This window comes from Phyllobates terribilis, unplaced genomic scaffold, assembly GCF_046119375.1.
Source record: "Phyllobates terribilis strain yellow unplaced genomic scaffold, ASM4611937v1 Scaffold_2__4_contigs__length_985480577, whole genome shotgun sequence".
In the NCBI taxonomy this organism is placed as follows: domain Eukaryota; kingdom Metazoa; phylum Chordata; class Amphibia; order Anura; family Dendrobatidae; genus Phyllobates; species Phyllobates terribilis.
Genome location: NW_027362762.1, coordinates 708589010 through 708609697, shown reverse-complemented (window position 1 = coordinate 708609697; position 20688 = coordinate 708589010).

Below are 20688 nucleotides of genomic sequence, written 5' to 3'. Positions count from 1 at the left end.
TTTAAATTTTTCATTCTTTGTTTCATTGCAGCCATTTGGTAAATTCTAAAAATTTCATCTTTTTTTCTCATTAAAGTACATTCTGCACCCCATCTTGACTGAAAAAAAACAGAAATGTAGAGAAAATGTCAAACCCTTTGCTCAGACACTCATATTTAAGTCACATGCTGTCCATTTCCTTGTGATCCTCCTTGAGATGGTTCTACTCCTTCATTAGAGTTCAGCTGTGTTTAAACTGATAGAACTTGATTTGGAAATTGTAAAAAAAAAAATTTGTAAAAATTTCTACATTAGTTTTTTTTATTTTTTTCAGTCAAGATGGGGTGCAGAGTGTACTTTAATGAGAAAAAAAGATGAAATTTTTAGAATTTACCAAATGGCTGCAATGAAACAGAGTGAAAAATGTAAAGGGGTCTGAATACTTTCCGTACCCACTGTAAGTTGGCATACGTGCTATGTGTAGGAGCACGTTCACACTGTGGTCATTTCATAGAAGAAAAAAACAAAATGATATGATATAAATGATATACCCTATAGTAAGTAAATAGTATGTAAATAACATAGGGTACTTAGTACAGAGGCATCACCCACCACTTTGAGCTAGCCATTTCATCTATATAACTTCTGCTGAACAGTCGGCCTGTGTCCTGCTCTGTCCTTATTCACATTGAGGTCGGCTGAAACAAGATTTTGATACTAGACAGGATAGGACCGTCCCGATTGGGTATAGCCTGTCTCAGTGGGAAGTATTATACGCTTTTTGATCAAGTACCTGATGTTACTTACATATATTATTACTATTTACTTACTACAGGGTATATGCTCGTTTTGTTTTTCTTGTGTTTTGTCTAAGAATATTTGTCAAAGAACAAATCTGATCAGCGGCTCCAGACAGACTAATACAAATGAGAACCGGTGCAAGCTGCTGTGACTACATTTTTTTTATTAGAAAAAAGAGAGGGGTCGCTCACTGGTCTATTCGGGTGCTCTGAAGAAAAGAGTAATCTCAATTGCAAAAAGAACTTCGGCACTCCATACATGAATATATAAGAAATATTATTACGCTAGTGGTAGCGTAGCGTAGTTTCCCATCATATGAAGGTGACCTTGTCGTGGTTGATGGACACACATAAATTGGCCAAATTATGCGCAAAAAACCTTCATTTTTCAAAGTGACATTAGTCTAGATACAATATTTCTTATATATTCATGTATGGAGTGCCGAAGTTCTTTTTGCAATTTACATTTTTTTTTATTGATTTTTTTTTTATTTAATTTTTTTTTTTTTCAGGCATTTTCTGAAAAAAAAAACAACCTTTTGTGCGCACATAACCTAAATGTGCAAGTTGATTTTGCATCAATATTTTTGCACCTTTTGTTCCTCCCTCATATGGTATTGAGCCTTACTTATGCCAAGTAATCATTTTGTATATCTGCATAGAATCTAACCATGTACCGCGTGTACTTAATGTTTCTTGTGTGGATTCTCTACTGCTGTACTTGTCAGTACTAGAAATGGTCACAAGATGGCAGTATTTACAACATTGCTTCACTTCAATTGGATCTACATGCATTGGCGCTCAATCAGCATTTATGATGGTGATGTAGTGGTCATATTCAGCATTGTCAATATCCCTGATAGAGATGTGCAAACACCTATTTGTTGGTTCTTAACAGCCTGGTATAATTATGCTTTAGTTAGGACTAAGTTATGTGATAAATGTAGGAAAGGAGAACTTAGAACAGTTACATTAGCAACATTATGGGATAGGATTCTCTAAAAAGATGTAGTTTAGGGCATACTTTGAACTTTAGACACTTGAAATTAATTTCTTAGGGTAGTGCATTACAGAGAAATGATGCAGCATAGGAGAAATTTTGAATCCTACAAAACAATGGAATAGGAAAACCAGTAACAATACATTACATAAAAATTAGTAGATCAATGGTGAGGACATAAACATACAGGATGTCACCATGAACAGTATTATGTGCAAGCAAAAGTACGTAGGGATAGTTAACAATACCTCTATTGGTTAGTAGAAGAATTGTATATGTATCGCTTCCCTTGCAGATTGTGAGCTCTCGCGGGCAGGGTCCTTTCTCTGCCTGTGCCAGTCGCTGCCTCGATTTTGTTCAAAGTGTACTTGTTGTTTCCTATGTATACCCCTTTTAAATATGTAAAGCGCCATGGAATTAATGGCGCTATAATAATAATAATGAATAACAAAACCTGATACAGAGAAAGGCAGTGCTATGTAGTAATAAGTTATGGCCACAAGATGGAACCAGAGTACGAAACCAGTATTGCCAAACATCAGAGTCAGGATGTACGCTGCTCAAAAAAAATGAAGGGAATGCTTAAACAACAGAATATAACACCAAGTGAATCAAACTTCTGTGAAATCAAACTGTCCACTTAGGAAGCAACACTGATTGACAATCAGTTTCACATGCTGTTGTGCAAATGGAATAGACAATAGATGGAAATTATTGGCAATTATCAAGACGCACTCAATAAAGGAGTGGTTCTGCCGGTGGGGACCACAGGCCACATCTCAGTACCAATGCTTTCTAGCTGATGTTTTGGTCACTTTTGAATGTTGGTTGTGCTTTCACACTCGTGGTAGCATGAGACGGACTCTACAACCCACAGAAGTTGCTCAGGTAGTGCAGCTCATCCAGGATGGCACATCAATGCGAGCTATGGCAAGAAGGTTTGCTGTGTCTGTCAGCATAGTGTCTAGAGGCTGGAGGCACTACCAGGAGACGTAGAGGGGGGCCGTAGGAGGACAACAACACCGCAGCAGGACCGCTACCTCCGCCTTTGTGCAAGGAGGAACAGGAGGAGTACTGTCGGAGCCCTGCAAAATGACCTCCAGCAGGCCACATATGTGCATGTGTCTGCACAAATGGTTAGAAACCGACTCCATGAGGGCCCTGACGTCCACAGATGGGGGTTGTGCTCACAGCCCAACACCTTGCAGGACGCTTGGCATTTGCCACAGAACTCCAGGATTGGCAAATTTGCCACTTGTGCCCTGTGCTCTACACAGATGAAAGCAGGTTCACACTGAGCACATGTGACAGAAGTGACAGTCTGGAGACGCCGTGGAGAGCGATCTGCTGCCTGCGACATCCTTCAGCATGACTGGTTTGGCAGTGGGGTGGCATTTCTTTGGAGGGCCGCACAACCCTCCATGTGCTCGCCTGACTGCCATTAGGTACTGAGATGAGATCCTCAGACCCCTTGTGAGACCATATGCTGGTGCGGTTGGCCCTGGGTTCCTCCTAATGCAGGACAATGCCAGACCTCATGTGGCTGGAGTGCATCAGCAGTTTCTGCAAGATGAAGGCATTGAAGCTATGGACTGGCCCTCCCGTTCCCCAGACCTGAATCCGATTGAGCACATCTGGGACATCATGTCTCGCTCCATCCACCAATGTCACGTTGCACCACAGACTGTCCAGGAGTTGGCGGATGCTTTAGTCCAGGTCTGGGAGGAGATCCCACAGGAGACCATGCGCAACCTCATCAGGAGTATGCCCAGGCATTCTAGGGAGGTCATACAGGCACGTGGAGGCCACACGCAATACTGAGCCTCATGTTGACTTGTTTTAAGGCCATTACATCAAAGTTGGATCAGCCTGTAGTGTGTTTTTCCACTTTAATTTTGGGGGTGACTCCAAATCCAGGCCTCCATTGGTTAATAAATTTGATTTCCATTGATGATTTGTGTGATTTTGTTGTCAGCACATTCAACTTTGTACAGAACAAAGTATTCAATGAGAATATGTCATTCATTCAGATCTAGGATGTGTTATTTGAGTGTTCCCTTTATTTTTTTGAGCAGTGTATATATGTATATATATAAATACGTTTTATCTTTTTGAGAAATAAAATGTATACTTTTTTATAAAGTCTACAATGATTAATATTTTATTGCTCATTTCTGGGGATTATCACTCCATTGTTTTGTAGGATTCAATTATTTGGGAGTTGCCCCCTCCATGTTGGGATTATGATCCCTGTAGACATCCATAGTTTTGGTGCTTTTCAATGTCATAAGAGCAGTTTTGTAGATGGGAATGGGAGGCTCAGGTTATGTAGGATCACCTAGTCTAGTTATGACCTAGTGTACTAATGTTAGTCTTCGCAGAACAGAGAGCATGGGTAGGGTGGTAGATAGAGATGATGTAGAGTGGAGAGCTTTGTGGGTGATTATGGTAAGTTTGTTACATTCTGCACCGGCTGGGCGACCAGTGCAATGACTGGCCCAGGCTGGAGGCATCATTATAGTGGCAGAAATATGAGCCTGGCTTCTAAATTTACTTTGGTAAAGAGTAGTGTTGAGCCACACCCGTAGTGTTCGAGTTCGGTTCGGTTCGTCGAACACCCGTGTGTTCGCCGAACTGTTCGTCGAACACCTTCGAACACCGTTAAAACCAATGGCAGGCAAACAAAAACACATAGAAACACATAGAAAACACCTTCAAAGGTGTCCAAAAGCTGACAAACTGCTCAGAAGACACAACTAACACATGGAAAAGTGACAAGTACATATAGTCATGCGAAAAGAAAAGAGGTGGAGGAGTAAAAGGAGGGGGAGACACAGATATAGGCATGTCATGCCCTTCTAAAATCCAAAAAGTGAGAAGCCGACACGGCCAGTCCGCTCCTGCCCGTGCCACCTCCGTGTCGCCGGGTTTGTGCCAGAGCCGCGGTGAACCCTGACGGCCAGCCCCCCTCTCCCAATACTGGTGCCTGTCCGCTGGTGGGTCGAGAGAGCCCCCCTGTGGTGGAGGCAGCTCTAAGCTTTTTAATTTAAATTGTCCCTCTAATTTGAATGAATACACTTTAAATCCATTTACAAGGATCTATTGGAGGGCAAGTCTCATGCCAGCAGCCGCGTAATTCCAGCTCCAGTAGCGTCCACTAAAGCTGCTGCAGTTAAAAAGCTTTTATAAGGATCGAGCTCGGCTGTCCACCGCAAGGCATCCTACTGCCAGTCCCAGCCCCTATGCCTTGGGGTGCCTCCTGATGCTCTTCACTAAGTATCCCGTGGTCCCGAAGCATTTCCTTTGAAAAAATTAAGTGTCCAAACTACAGGTGGTGTAGCTTGCTTAACAGCCGGGATAATCCGCTGACTAGCAGACACTGCTACTAGGCACAAAGTATTTCCTGGGCTAGATGCAGTTAAAAATTTGTAAGTAGATACTCTCGTTGGATGCTGAGAAAGCATTCCATAGAGTCTCCTGGCACGCCATATATGATTCTCTTAAAAAGCTTGGGGTAGGGGTCTAGGGGACCCTTTTATAGCCAAAATCACGGCCCTGTATCACAATACGTCACCTAGGCTGAAGATAAATGGAACTGTAGCACCGAGGGCTCGGTTGCTACAGACGTATTGCACCTCACCCAGAGGTGTGATATCTCACTCTCAGATAAGGATGGAGTGTGGATCAGGACCCGACACCTGCATGCATTACACCACATTGCCGTGGGGCAGGGCGACCAATATGCCCCTGAGATGGGCACGACAGTCCCTGTCCCTGGCTGGAGTGGGGGGAGGGAACACTGAGGAAGGGGAACCCTGCAGTGCAGGAGCAGGGAGGAAGCAGTTCCTGGGTGCATTGAGAAGGGAGTATAAAAGGTGGGCACCATCTTAGTTCAGTGCAGAGAAGTCTGAGCAGAAGTGGCAGGGAGCAGGGGCTCTGCATGAGCTCTGCTCCGGAGGCGGGCCTAGTAACAGAGGCCCAGGCCTGCAAGAGGGAGAAGGAAGGAAGAGGAGCGGAGAAGGCTCCAGGAACGAGGAATGAAGGGATCCCAGGGGTGCGGACGGGCGAGTCGCCACCGCACGCCCGAATCCACCTGCGTGGAGGGGTCAGGCCAAAGGGGGAGACCGGTCCCCGAACTAGTGGAGGCAGGAAACGACCCTCAGCTAGAAACCGGAGGCTCTGACATTTTATGTGGCGCAGCCCCTTGCTCCACCCGCTAGGAAGGCACCACATAGGGTCAGGGAAACTGGCGCCAAGTTTACCAAGAGGAGGCCCGAGGCAGCCGAACAGAAGTGTTGGTAAGAAAGGCCAGACAAAGGACACACAAAGGGGGTCCTGTGAAGCGCTCCAAAGTTATCTGGGAGTTGTCTGAGCCCCTCACCTGGTGAGCACAGTACGACGTGGGCAGCCGTTACCTGCAGACGTGGTCTGGATAATAAGAACTGTGAGTAAAGGCCCTGAACTGCATCACTGACTCCGTGTCGTTACTGCTGCTGCCCTGCACCATCACCCCCATCCTCCGCATACACTGCCCTGAGGCTATACTCCTCCCGTGGGGAGTTATGCTACGCTCTGCTGCACCCACAACACCAGCCTTAGCGGTCTGCCCTGTAGCGGCGGTTCATTCTGACCGCAATCCACGGGTGGCGTAGTCGGACATTTAAACATCAAAACCACATAAATAGTTCCGCCACTGGTTTGACCGCCCTGAGCCACGGAACCGGATCGCCGCCACGAAGACTACAACCACCAGCATCCACCAAAAAGGGTCCGGCTCCGGGTGTCCCAAGGCCCAGGGGGTGCGTCAGAACATTTTCATCACCTTTCACAATCACCAATGGGACAAGGCAGGGATGTCCTCTGTCCCCTCTCTTATACATCCTAGTGACGGAGCACCTGCTCTCATCAATTCGCCATAACCCCAATATTAGGTGGATTGAGGTGGGAGGCACCGAGTACAAGTGCTCTCTATTTGCTGATGATGTCCTAGTATATATCACTCAATCACATATATCCATCCCTGCTGTTATGGCTGAAATAGATCACTTTGTTACATGGTAAAATTTTAAAATCAATGCAGCGAAGTCTGAGGCCCTCGATGTCTCCCTCCCTAAATCCATATAGGATTCCATCCAGTCCAACTTTCCCTTTGCCTGGCCCTCACAGGGTATCAAATACTTAGGAATTCCTATTCATAGAGACCTCTCCCATCTATGTTATCTTAATTTTGGGCCCTTTATTGAACAATTCCATACAGACCACGGTTGGCAAGTTGGAACTGTGAGATTCACTACGTGCACCACTGGTATTTTGTGGAAAAGCACATGTAAGATTCTGCAACAGTCTCTGCTGATACTCCTGCATGCGTGCATCCCTTTCTATGGCAGGAATAATTTCTGCAAATTTACTTTTGTACCGGGGATCTAACAGTGTGGCAACCCAGTAGTCAGGATTATTTCTAATTCTCACAATTCGAGGGTCATGTTGCAGGTAGTGCAGCAAGAAGGCACTCATGTGTGTTGCGCATCCAGGAGCACCAAGTCCCTGTTGTGTTGGTGGCGAGGTAACAATCATGCTTCCTTCCTCTGTCCTCTCCCCCCAACCTCGCACAACAGAAATGTGATCAAGGTCTCCCTCATCTGATGAGTCTTCCATCAGTTCGTCCTCCACTTCTTCCTGGGCTCCTGCACCTTCCTCACTAGTTTGGCTGCTACCATGCGCCCTGGTAAAATCATCTCCCCCACCCTCACATGCCTGCCGCCCTGGTGCTGCCGACCGTCTGGACCTTGCAGATGTTAGCCCTTCCGCATACAACTCCTCCTCCTCTACTTCCTCCACCTCCTCTTGTGCCACCACCTGACTCCGAATTCTGTTTAACATGTGCTCCAGCATGTAAATCACCGGAATAGTCATGCTGATAATGGCATCGTCAGCACTAAACATCTTCGTCGCCATTTCAAAACTGTGCAGAAGGGTGCATAGGTCCCTGATCTGAGACCACTCCTCCAGCGTGATTTGCCCCACCTCTGAATCTCGTTGGCCCAGGCTATACGTCAGAACGTATTGCACCAGGGCTTGTCGGTGCTGCCACAGTCGCTGCAACATGTGCAGAGTTGAATTCCACCGGGTAGGCACATCGCATTTTAGCCGGTGAAGTGGCAGGCCCAACGACTTCTGTAGAGATGTAAGTCGCTGAGCTGCGCGATGCGAACGGCGGAAGTGAGCACACAGCGACCGTGCCCTCTGCAGAAGGCCATCTAGTCTGGGATAGTGGGCTAAAAATTGCTGGACAACCAGGTTCAACACGTGAGCCATACAAGGCACGTGTGTGACATTGCCCCGGCGAAGGGCCGCACCCAGGTTTGCAGCATTGTCGCACACGGCCTTCCCTGGTTTCAGGTCCAGTGGAGACAACCATTCATGAAATTGGTTCTCCAGAGCTGACCACAACTCCTCAGCTGTGTGACTCACATTTCCCAGACATTTCAATGTAAAAACCGCCTGATGACGTTGAGCCCTACTGCCAGCATAGTAAGGAGGTGTGCAGGATCCCTTCTGCGCAGTTAGAAAGCTTGTGGCATGACCAGACAGGCTTTGGGTGCAGGTGGAAGACCGAGAGGAGGTTGAGGAGGCAGAAGCAGTGGAGGAAAAATGACATAAAGAGGATTGACACACAACTCGTGGGGACGGCAAGACTTGGACAGCAGCCCCTTGTCCTGCTGTCACCATAGTTACCCAGTGCCCAGTCAGCGACATGTAACGCCCCTGTCCATGCCTACTCGTCCAAGTGTCTGTGGTGAAATGCACCCTGTCACACACAGAGTTTCTCAAAGAAGCGGTGATGTTGTGTGCGACATGCTGGTGGAGCGCAGGCACACCTTTCTTTGAGAAGTAGTGCCGACTGGGCATCTGGTACTGGGGCACTGCGACGGACATAAGGTCTCGAAAATCCTCTGTGTCCACCAGGCGGAAAGGCAGCATTTCTGTAGCCAAGAGCTTGCAGATGGTGAAATTCAACCTCTTAGCTTTCTCATGGCTAGGAGGAAATGGTCTTTTACTTGTCCACATCTGAGGGACCGAGGGCTGGCTATTGTGCTTAGACGGGGTTGATAAGGGTGTCCCCGGCAAACTGCCGGTCTGTGAGGAAGATGCAGGCGGACATGTTAGGTTGCCTTGATCCAAAGGTGGTGCTATCGATGTCGGACAGCGCTCAAGACCAGCTGGTGTTACCACCTCCAAAGAAAATGATGACCTGCCAATCACGCTGGCTGTTGCGGGTAAAGAGGTGGCAGGTCTGCGCCCCAAAACAGGTGTGACTGCTGTCCCCCCAGTCACAGAGGATGAAGAGGCCGCGGATGCACAAGATATGGCAGACGGTGGTTGGCCCGGCCGGCTAGACCGCATTGTAGCACACTGAGCTTCCCACTGCAACTTATGCTTCATGTCCATGTGCCGGTTCATGCATGAAGTACTCAAACTATGTATTTTTTGGCCTCTACTTAGCTTTTGTTGACAAATGTTACAGATAACACGAGTTGGGTCATCTTTATCGATCTGAAAAAATGCCCAGGCTATGCAAGGCTTAGCACCCATGCGACCTGAAGAGCCACCACGACTTGTGGTGAGAGGCAGAGTTGTGTTTGAGGATGCAGTTGTTGACGTGCTTCCAGTACTACGTCTCTGTCCAGGAAGGCGCAACCTGACCTCGTCGTCACTAGCATCTTCCTCCACCTCCTCTGCTGACCTCATCTCTTGGCTGACTGTGGGTTGACAGTAAGTGGGATCTCCGACCTCATCATCATCACCCTGTGCGTTATCACACCCGTCGTCCTCAGAGCCAACCTGTTCCTGCCCTGACAAAAAACTAAAGTTGTCGCTCCAATCAGGTATTTGAGTCTTATCATCGTCTTCCTCATTGTCTCCACCAACAGGAGTTACAGTTTGGGAATGAGGGTCTACATTATGGTCAGAACCTTCTGCGTCTGGTCCTGGATCCGACTCATAAAGATTCTGGGCATCAGTGCAGATCATTTCCTCGTCTGGATTCACAGAAGCGCTGGAGTCGACCTCTGATTCCCAGGCTATAGTATGAGTAAACAGCTCTGCAGACTCAACCATCTGTTCTACCTCATACTCAGACGGGCAGCTGGAGATTTGGGAGCTGTGAGGAAGCAAGTGCGATTTGGGTGACACCTTTGAGGACTGGAGTATTTGTGATGTTGAAGTTGATGTGGAGGAGAGCCCACTTAAAGGAGCACTTGATATCCGTTGAAGCACCTGCTGTTTTTGTGCCTCATCTGGAATTTGTAGCGATTGGCGTGGCCGTAAGAAAGGGATCTTATCACATTGTCCGCTAAAAGAAGTAGACATTTTAGTTTGGCTGGAAGATGGTCTTTCTTCTGCACCTACCCCACGGACACAACCTTTTTTCCCCTTCCCAACACGCCTATTCCCCTTTCCACCAGCAGCAGGCCTTTTTCCACTCATTTTGGTGGTTAACTAATTCACAACTCTGGAGTTGTTTGCACAAAAAAACAATGGATGGTAACCGAGCAGAGCTGAGTGGCCAAACTGTGGTATTAGGCCAAAACTATTGGCTGGGTTAGATGCAGAAAAAAATTATTTTTAATTTGCAACCTGATGGAGGTCAGTATAGATGGACTAATAGACCAAGTCCCACACACCGCTAGAAGCCCAAATATTTTTTCAGAGCTAGATGCAGAAATTTTTTTTATTCAATTTGCAACCTGATGGAGGTCAGTATAGATGGACTAATAGACCAAGTCCCACACACTGCTAGAAGCCCAAATATTTTTTCAGAGCTAGATGCAGAAAAAAATTATTTTTAATTTGCAACCTGATGGAGGTCAGTATAGATGGACTAATAGACCAAGTCCCACACACCGCTAGAAGCCCAAATATTTTTTCAGAGCTAGATGCAGAAAAAAATTATATTCAATTTGCAACCTGCTGGAGGTCAGTATAGAAGGACTAATAGAACAAGTCCCACACACTGCTAGAAGCCCAAATATTTTTTCAGAGCTAAATGAAGAAAAAAATTATTTTTAATTTGCAACCTGATGGAGGTCAGTATAGATGGACTAATAGACCAAGTCCCACACACTGCTAGAAGCCCAAATATTTTTTCAGAGCTAGATGCAGAAAATTTTTTTATTCAATTTGCAACCTGATGGAGGTCAGTATAGATGGACTAATAGACCAAGTCCCACACACTGCTAGAAGCCCAAATATTTTTTCAGAGCTAGATGCAGAAAAAAATTATTTTTAATTTGCAACCTGATGGAGGTCAGTATAGATGGACTAATAGAGAAAGTCCCACACACTGCTAGAAGCCCAAATATTTTTTCAGAGCTAGATGCAGAAAAAAATTATTTTTAATTTGCAACCTGATGGAGGTCAGTATAGATGGACTAATAGAACAAGTCCCACACGCTGCTAGAAGCCCAAATATTTTTTCAGAGATAAATGAAGAAAAAAATTATTTTTAATTTGCAACCTGATGGAGGTCAGTATAGATGGACTAATAGACCAAGTCCCACACACTGCTAGAAGCCCAAATATTTTTTCAGAGCTAAATGAAGAAAAAAATTATTTTTAATTTGCAACCTGATGGAGGTCAGTATAGATGGACTAATAGACCAAGTCCCACACACTGCTAGAAGCCCAAATATTTTTTCAGAGCTAGATGCAGAAAAAAATTATATTCAGTTTGCAACCTGATGGAGGTCAGTATAGATGGACTAATAGAATGATGCTATGCCCAAAAGATTTTACTTCACTAGGTGCAGTAAAAAAATTGGTATTCTATACACAGGTGGTATATCTTGCAACACAGATAGGCTACTCCACTGACTAACACACTCTGCAATAGGCCAAAAAGGATTAGCTTTGCTAGATTCAGCCAAATGCTGTGAAAAAAACTTGCACAGCACTGGCACAGACCTGCCTGGCAAAAACTGATAGGAACTGATGTAACCTAGTCCTGAAAAGGACTCCAATTACAATTAGTCTTTACTCCCACAATCTATCTATTTAAGAGCACAGACCTGCCTGATAAAAGTCGTAGGAAATGCTGTAACCTAGTCCTTAAAAGGACTGCAATCACAACTATTCCCTACTCCCAAGCTATCTGTATATTTGTGCGAAAATTGGCTTGAAATTAACAAGGTATAGCGCACACAGTGGTGCCGTCTAACACGCAGCTGCAGCAGTGAGAAAATGGTGGCGACGGGGAAAATGGCTTGGTCTTATAGGGCAAGGACATGTGACATACACTGCCAATGACACATGCCCTTGCTTGTGTGAAAAAAAGCACTTCGCTCCGTGTGTGCGCTGCTGATAGGCTGACAGATTGCACCTCCCCACTGCAAATGCGGGAAAGAGAAAAAAAATGGAGATCTTCATTGTTCCTGCAGAGATCCATCCCCTGCCCCTCCCCCCGCCCCGCTGTACACTCAAACTGCGTATTAACATTAATTTTCATCATTACTGAGAAAAAATCCAGTTATGATTTTGGTGCACGAACAGTTATCGAACATAACCTCGAACAGCCGAATTTTTATCAAATTGTTCGTGTTCGCCGAACGGCTCGAACACCGCCCAAAACAGCTCGAATTTGAGATTGGCGAACAGTTCGAGTAGAACAACGCTCATCTCTAGTAAAGAGTTACAGCACTCTAGACAAGAATGAATAACTGAGAGTTTCTGCAGTTTCAAAGGTAATAAAATGGCAGAGCAAGTGAGATAGATATAGGGAGTGAAGGGAACATGGGAGTCAAATATAAGTCATGGACAGAGCAGAGAACCCGACGAATAATTTGTTTTAGTATGATTACTTTTTTTTCTTCTTTAAATCCTGATGAAGGGCTGGTTGAGCCCTGAAATATGTTGGTGACTATCCTGAGAAAACGTTCTTTTATCCTTCTACCTCTGTGAAAAAAAAAAATTTAACAGCATATTCGTTCTGGTCTCTCCATGACTTCTGTAAATTCTGTATAAACTGAGGTTCATTGTTGCATGCACGGGACAGACATCAGCAGCTGTGACTGATAACCTATATACCCCAACAGGTGTGTTCTTAACATAACAGGAGAAGGGAGGCAGACTGTGAATATGAGCCACAGTACGCCACACTCTTTAGCTGATTAAAACCTGCTGTACACGGTGTTGTCATATGAGCGAGGTCCCCCCTATATATTTTATTCAGTCTCCTACCAGCGAAAGCATTTAATGAAAAAACAGTCATATGGCAAAGAGCGAGCCTTGGTGATTGTGACCATAATGGCAACGCCTTGAAAGAATGATCATTGCCATCTTTTTTGATGAAGGAAATCTGTTAACAGGGATTTTCTACCCCATCTGAGAACAGCATGATGTAGGAGCAGAGACCTTGATTCCAGTGATGTCAGTTACTGGGCTGCTTGCAGCTGTTTTGATAAAATCACTATTTCATCTGCTGCAGATCTAGCAGTTCTCTGAATGCTGAGCTCTGTATAACCACGCCACCCCACTGATTGGCAGTTTCCTGTGTACACTATGTATAGGCAGAAATCTGCCAATCAGTGGTGGGGTCGGGGTTATACAGAGCTCATGAATACGGGGGACTACATGGCAGCAGGTTTCCTAATTCTCTAGTGAACATCTCCATCTTATAAACAGTGATTTTATCAATACTACGGCAAGTAGCCTAGTAAGTGGCACATTACTGGAATCAGGGTCTCTGTTTAGAGTTTAATTATTCAGGCTGTGGTTACTTTTATCTTTTGGCATCTAGTCAATTGTAATATGCTTCAGTTGTTATGTGAAACATCTGCAATACTTAATTCTTATGGAAACTACTGTAGTATTGAATACTATCTTAGGATTTCATTAGGATTTAGAAAACATTTTAAAATTATATACTAGTAGCAGTACTTCAATAACTGCATCTGCAATTATATAGTCATTTTTTAATGTCTGATCTTACTGTAAACACAGTACATATCATCCATGCAACCTAAAGGCAAGAGGATCACTAAAAATATGTGGATTCTAGGTATCCATGTTATCTTAATTATGTAGGTGGGACAAAATACACATTTGGTAAAATTAGAGAGTATGGATTATTTTTCTTTCATAAATGTGTCTGTTTAAGCTATTTACATGAATTTAAAAAAGGAAGTTTGTAGATCAGGAGCATTACGATATCAATCTAAGTTGACAATTAAAGAATCCTGCTCCAAAGGAAGTAGATTTGAAAAACAACTCAACATTGTCTTAAAGGGGTATTCTCAAGTTGTCTCTTGAGCAGCTCAGAGCTATGCAGTCTCCTTAATTTCCTCACTTCCTGGTTTCCAGCAGGACGGACATTCATTCTTGAGTGACCATTCTGGTGAGTAGTAGAGCAGTTTTAGTAGAGCTATAAATCGCAGCACAAATTCTGCTATAACATAGCGATCAGTGGTTTGTCTTGGAGTCTACACTGTTATCACTGTATCTGCATATAGAAATAACCTGGCATGAGAACAAGTACACAGTTGCAGTCTGTGAGAGCCATGATTATGTGCGTGTTTTGAAAGCTGCCTATGCTGGTTGCTTGTGATTTTGTAAGATTTATAACAGCAGCTAGTCAGGAGCAGAGAGGGAGCGAGGTGTAACTGCTGTATAGAAATCAATAGGCTGGAGAGAGCTGACTTGGAGATTCAGAGTTAAAGGGAACCTGTCAGGTCCTCCATGCCCTCCAACCCAACAGCATTCACCTATGTATGAATAAATTCCCTGCCCAACCAACCCTGTATAACATAATTGAGGTAAATTAAGGTTGTAAAAAAGCATTTATAATGTCCCCATTTCCTATGCTAATTAGGGCTTTGACTAGTCGATGGGGTGTTAATTTCCCCAGACTGGTCAGCCCTCTTTCCATGTTATCACGCCCCTGTGGACGTGATAACATAATTTGCCGGCCTCATCATCAGCTCATGCACATCTCGCGCATGTGCGCCGCTCATTTTGGCTGCGGCACTATGCTTCTGTAGCCGGGTGTATGCTTCTTGACTTCAGAGGCTCACTTTGCATGACCAGAAGTTCAGAAGGTGGCTTCCGGTCATGCGCAGTTTATCACTAGATCTTTGAATAAAAATAAGTCCCATAATTGGATGTGTTAAAAAAATAAAACATTTTCCTGTGCTGACATAACCTTATGCATGTGCCTCTGCTGTGTAATGGCTGTGTCTGATCGTGCAAGAACCTGGTCTGAACATACCACATCTCATGGACAGGGGAGGAAGCAAAAGAGTATACAGACATCACAGCATGGGATCACAGTTCATTTCTTTCTGTGTGGTAAAACACAAAGTGCCTTCTGCCTGTGTACAGCTTCTATATACAGTAAGGGAAACTAAGCAATATAAATCCATATGTAACAAGCTCCCTGTTGTGGTAGTGGAGATGTTGTCTACTTCAAAACTCTCCATGGCAATATGTGAGAGAAGACAAGTAGTTGTAGGGTTCTTACATACTTCTGCAGTTATGCATTTCAAAAATTCCTCCAAAATTGGCAAAATTTTCATAAAAGGTATCGTGTAAGGCTTCCTCCTGTGTTGAAGCCACCGTTTAGAGACTTCATTAAAATGATGAACAAGCTAGCTAATTTTTCTGTTAATATGACATACAACCTGCCTGCCATAGAATCCCTTTTTAAAGAAAGACGAAAGACTTTTTTTTGCCTGTATTTTTAAAAACATAACTAAGAGTATGCTGAATTACACTGGCCAGTAGAATTGCTCTGAATTTATTTGCATATGCCATTCCATCATCAATTACAATGGTCTATAGCTGCTGGAATAGGAGAGGGTATATCGCCTCTTACAGTAGTGTTCAAAATAATAGCAGTCCAATATGACTAACCAGATTAATCATTGTTTCCAGGACATCCCTCCTGACGGCACTATGGAGGTCGTCCTTCCTAGCCTTACAGGGACAGGAAACGCAAGAGGTTAAAAGCCATCTCCCACCCACATCCCTCAGTGTTTTTCCTGTCCCTGTAAGGACAGGCGCGAGAGAAGCAGGAGCAGAAGATTCGGAGAGTTACCTGACCGTCTCAGGGGGATTGGGGAGTTCCGTCCTCTTCTCCCTAGCAAGAGGTCCGGGGCCCGACACCCCGCCATGTCCCAGTCAAGCGGAGGAGCTCCTGGGGTCTCGAACCGCTTCACCCAGAGGGGGGGGCTCTCGGCTTACGCGCCGGCCGGGGAGACGCCGCTCGCCCATGGAGAGAAGGCGGCAGAAGTCCAGTGCACTTCCGGTGACGTCATGAGAAGGTGTGTGCAACACTCCCTTCCGGTACCGGCGTGCGTTCCAGACTGGAACACAAGGCGATAAGGAGACATGAGGAAAAGGTAGGATAAAAGCTGCATTTTGTCCGTGTATGGGGTATCCCTGTCAGCTGCACCATGAAGGACACGGCTAGATCTGAGGCCCCAAAGGATCAGTCCCTGGTACCTGTGAGTAACACAGTGTAGGGAGGGGGTGCTGGAGGGTTTAGGGTCCTAATACATATATGCACTATATTGACATTAGGACAAAATGGTTCCTACCTCAGGCAGCAGAGAGAAACCAAGAGGTGCGCTATATACAACAAAAAGCTGAGCGACTCCAGCATTAAACACCTATGTGTGGGTTGCACCTCGAAGATCATTAAAGAGGAAAGGTCTACCCTTTTATCTGATATGAGATCTATGATAAGAGAAGAGGTGCAGGCTTCCATATCTAATCTTGTCCTGGCATCAACAATCCAACCCGATCCCCATGCCAAGAGACCCAGATGGGAAATGGAAGCAAGCTCTGAAGAAGAGAGGCAGTCCCTTTACTTGGATCAGAAGGAAGAAGGAGAGATGGTGTCCGACACCCCAGATATGGGCAAAAGATACCTCTTCTCGTCCGAGAACACCAACAGGCTCCTAAGAGCGGTAAGGAGAACCATGCAGGTGGAAGAGACGCAAAAATGGCAATCGATCCAGGATGAGGTGTTCGGAGGCTTGCGGACCCAGAGACACAGAGTCTTTCCCATAAACAATCATATCCGGGCTATGATTTTAAAAGAGTGGGAAGAGGCGGAGAAGAGGCTGGTAGTACCCCGTGACTTTAGACTCCGGCTTCCCTTTGAACCCGAAGACCTAAAGGTATGGGACGAAATTCCAAAAATCGACGTTCCAGTGGCCCAGGTGGCCAAGAAGACATCCATCCCCTTTGAGGACTCCTCTAGCCTAAAGGACCCCATGGACAGGAAAGCCGATGGCTTATTGAAGAGAGCATGGGAAGCTTCGACAGTAACTATGAAGACAAACATAGCCCCCACTTCAGTGGCAAGGTCCATGCATTTATGGATTGACCAGTTGGAAGAACACATAAAGAACAAGACGCCTAGAGAGGACATCATAGAATCTCTCCCTTTATTAAAATTGGCCACGGGTTTCATGGCTGATGCCTCCGCCGAATTGGTTAGGTTCACAGCCTGGAACAACTCTTTGTCCAATCCAGCCCAACGGGCTATTTGGATGAAGACGTGGTCGGGAGATATCCAATCCAAAAATAAATTGTGTGCTATCCCTTTCTCAGGGAGTGTTCGGGCCGGTCTTAGATGATATTCTAGAGAAGGCCTCTGATGAGAAAAAGGGGTTTCCCAAGGAAAAGCCAAAGAAATTCCAGCCCCTTCAGAGATCCCGTCCTTTGCAAAGACAGGAGTATTGGGGGAAGGGAAAGTCGGGTAGATGGAGCTGAGGGTGGTAGAGGTAGAGCTCCGCTATTCGGAGCCAGTACAGATTCAAAAAGGCAATGATGCCATGGGCTTGATGGGCTTGGGGGGGGGGCGTCTCAGACACTTTGCCAAAAGTTGTGAGACGGTAACTCGGGACCCATGGGTATTAAACATTATTTCTCAGGGATATATTCTGGAGTTTGTCCATCTTCAGTCCGAAAGGTTCAGGCTAACAGATCCCCACTCCCAGGCAATAAGTTGTCCCATGCAGACAGAGATGCAAGACCTTCTGATATTGGGGATGAAAGCACAGGTCCCACTGCAAGAAGTGGGCTGTGTCACTATTCGACACTCTTTACAAAAAAAAAAACCCTCGGGCGAGTCACGCACCATAATAAACCTAAAGCCCCTAAATTATTGGATAAAATACAAACGATTCAGGATGGAATCTATAAGGATCTATAATCTATTCCCCTGATAGACAAAAATGCTTTCATGTGCACAATAGATCTAAAAAATGCATACTATCACGTCCCTATTCACCCCAACTTGCAAAAATATCTCCGGTTTTCAATAAAAATTGAGGGAGAGATCTGCCACTTTCAGTATCAGTGTCTTCCCTTTGGTCTAGCATCAGCACTGAGGGTTTTCACCAAATTAATTTCAGAGATTGTCGCTTACATGAGGAAGAAAGACATCATCATTGTGCCTTATCTGGACGACTTCCTACTGATAGTCAACTCAGAGGAAGAACTACAGAACCACCTAAGAATATCAGTTGCAACCCTGGAAGATTTGGGGTGGATTATCAACCTGGAGAAGTCAGACCTGGCTCATGGGACCAGAAAGATATTTCTGGGAGTGCTTCTGGATTCCAAGACGAGGATATCTGTTGTACCAGAGGAAATAAAGAAGATGGTAAGAGACAGGATCCTGTTTTTTCTAAAAAACCAAAACGCCATCAGAATGGCAATGAAGATTTTAGGCACCTTAACGTCCCTGTGTCCGATGGAGTCAGTTCCACTCAAGGAATCTTCAGAGAGCGGTTCTATCCGCATGGGAAAGAAGACAGATAACCCTAGACAAAGAGATATGCTTATCCCCAAGGGTAAGAAGATTATTGATGCAGTGGTTGAACCCAGAAAATCTAAGTCTGGGGATCCCATGGATAACATCTCCTTGTGTTACCATTACCACCAAGCAGGTCAGGATGGGGAGAGCACATCTAGATGGAAAGTTTCTTCAAGGTGTTTGGCCATCAGAGATCCAGGCACAGTCTTCCAACTACAGAGAGCTATGCGCGGTATGGGAAACTTTAAAACGCACCCGCCTCGTTTGAATAATCAGCACCTGAAGACACTGTAGGACAACAGTCTCCTTCTTACGTCACCAAGGGGGGCCAAGATACCTGGCACTGCAGAATCTGGCAGTAAAAATATTCTCCTGGGCGGAAAAAGCAGTCCAGTCTATATCGGCAGTCCATCTGGAAGAAACCCAAAACAGGGTTATGGATTACCTAAGCAGACGGAAGATCTTGGCTTCGGAATGGGAACTGAACAATGAGGTGCTGCAACAACTATGTCACCTCTGGGGATTTCCTCAGGTAGACCTTTTCGCAACAAGGCAAAATGCAAAGGTCAGAAGATTCTTTTCGCTAAATCCCTCAGACAGACCAGAGGGGATCGATGCCCTGAATCAGAACTGGGAGGCGACTCTAGCTTATGCTTTTCCTCCAATAACCTTAATTTTACGAATCCTCAGGAAGATTCAGGAGGAACAAGCAAAAGTTCTATCGATAGTACCTCAAGTACTCATTGGACGAGGAGAAGTTGTTTCCCCCTGTTAAGGAAGATGGCACTGGAGGAGCCCGTTCTGCTACCCTTAAGAGAAGACCTTCTCTATCAGGGCCCGGTTTTTCACCACGACCTGAAAAGACTCCAGTTGTCACACTGGATCCTGAAAGGGAGATCCTGGAGGCTCGGTGTCTTTTTGATCAGGTAATATCTACAATGCAGGCAAGTAGGAAACCAGTCACCTCCGCCATATATAACAAAATCTGGAAAAGGTTCTGTTCTGAGAGTGGCTGTTTGGGGGTAGATACATCTTGCCCTAATATTCCTAAAGTGTTAGATTTCCTTCAGGCCGGATTCAATAGAGAATTGAGGCTTAGCACGCTGAAGGTTCAAATTTCGGCTTTGAGCGTCTTTTTCGACTTTCCCCTAGCCTCTCATTCATGGGTAACTAGGTTTTCAAAAGATATTCAGAGACTGAGGCCCAGAATTAGAAAACCTTTGGCTCCCTGTGACCTAAACCTGGTCCTTAATGTCCTGTGTAAACACCCATACGAACCTGAAGGCGATATTAATATTGCAAATTTTTCCCTAAAGACAGCATTCCTGGTGGCGATAACATCGGCTAAAAGAATAGGGGAAATACAGGCCCTTTCAATACAGGACCCTTATCTACGAATTCTTGATGAACGCATAATACTTAAATTTAATCCAGCATTTATGCCAAAAGCTGTCTCCACTCAGAACCTAAATTAGGAAGTGGTTTTACCCTCATTCTGCCAAAACCCAAAAAAACAGAGCAATTCCTAAATTCATGAAATGTAAGACAATCGGTCATAAATTATCTCCAGGCCACTAGTGATTAGAGACAGGATTCAAACCTATTTGTCCAGTATGGAGGTAAAAATAGAGGAAAGAAAGCTTTGAAGCAGACTATAGCTAGGTGGATTACATCCGCAATAAAGACTGCCTATACTTCAGAAAATATGACTCCCCCTATGGGGTTAAAGACCCATTGTACCAGAGCAGTCTCCACCTCCTGGGCAGAGAGAGCAGGGGCTTCAGTTGAACAGATCTGTTGGGCAGCCACGTGGTCTAGTATAAATATCTTTTGTAAGTATTATATGTTAGATGTTTTCTCGGGGCATCAGCTAGCCTTTAGTAAAAAGGTTCTACAGGCAGTGGTCCCGCCCTAGGATATGCCATGCTTTGGTATTCTTTATAGTGCCATCAGGAGGGACGTCCTGGAAAGCCAGAATTAGACTTACCGGTAATTATGTTTCCAGGAGTCCATCCTGACGGCTGAAGTAGCTCCCTTTCGTATTGATTTCTAATGCTTTGTGAAGTAACAAGTGTATGGAGACTCAA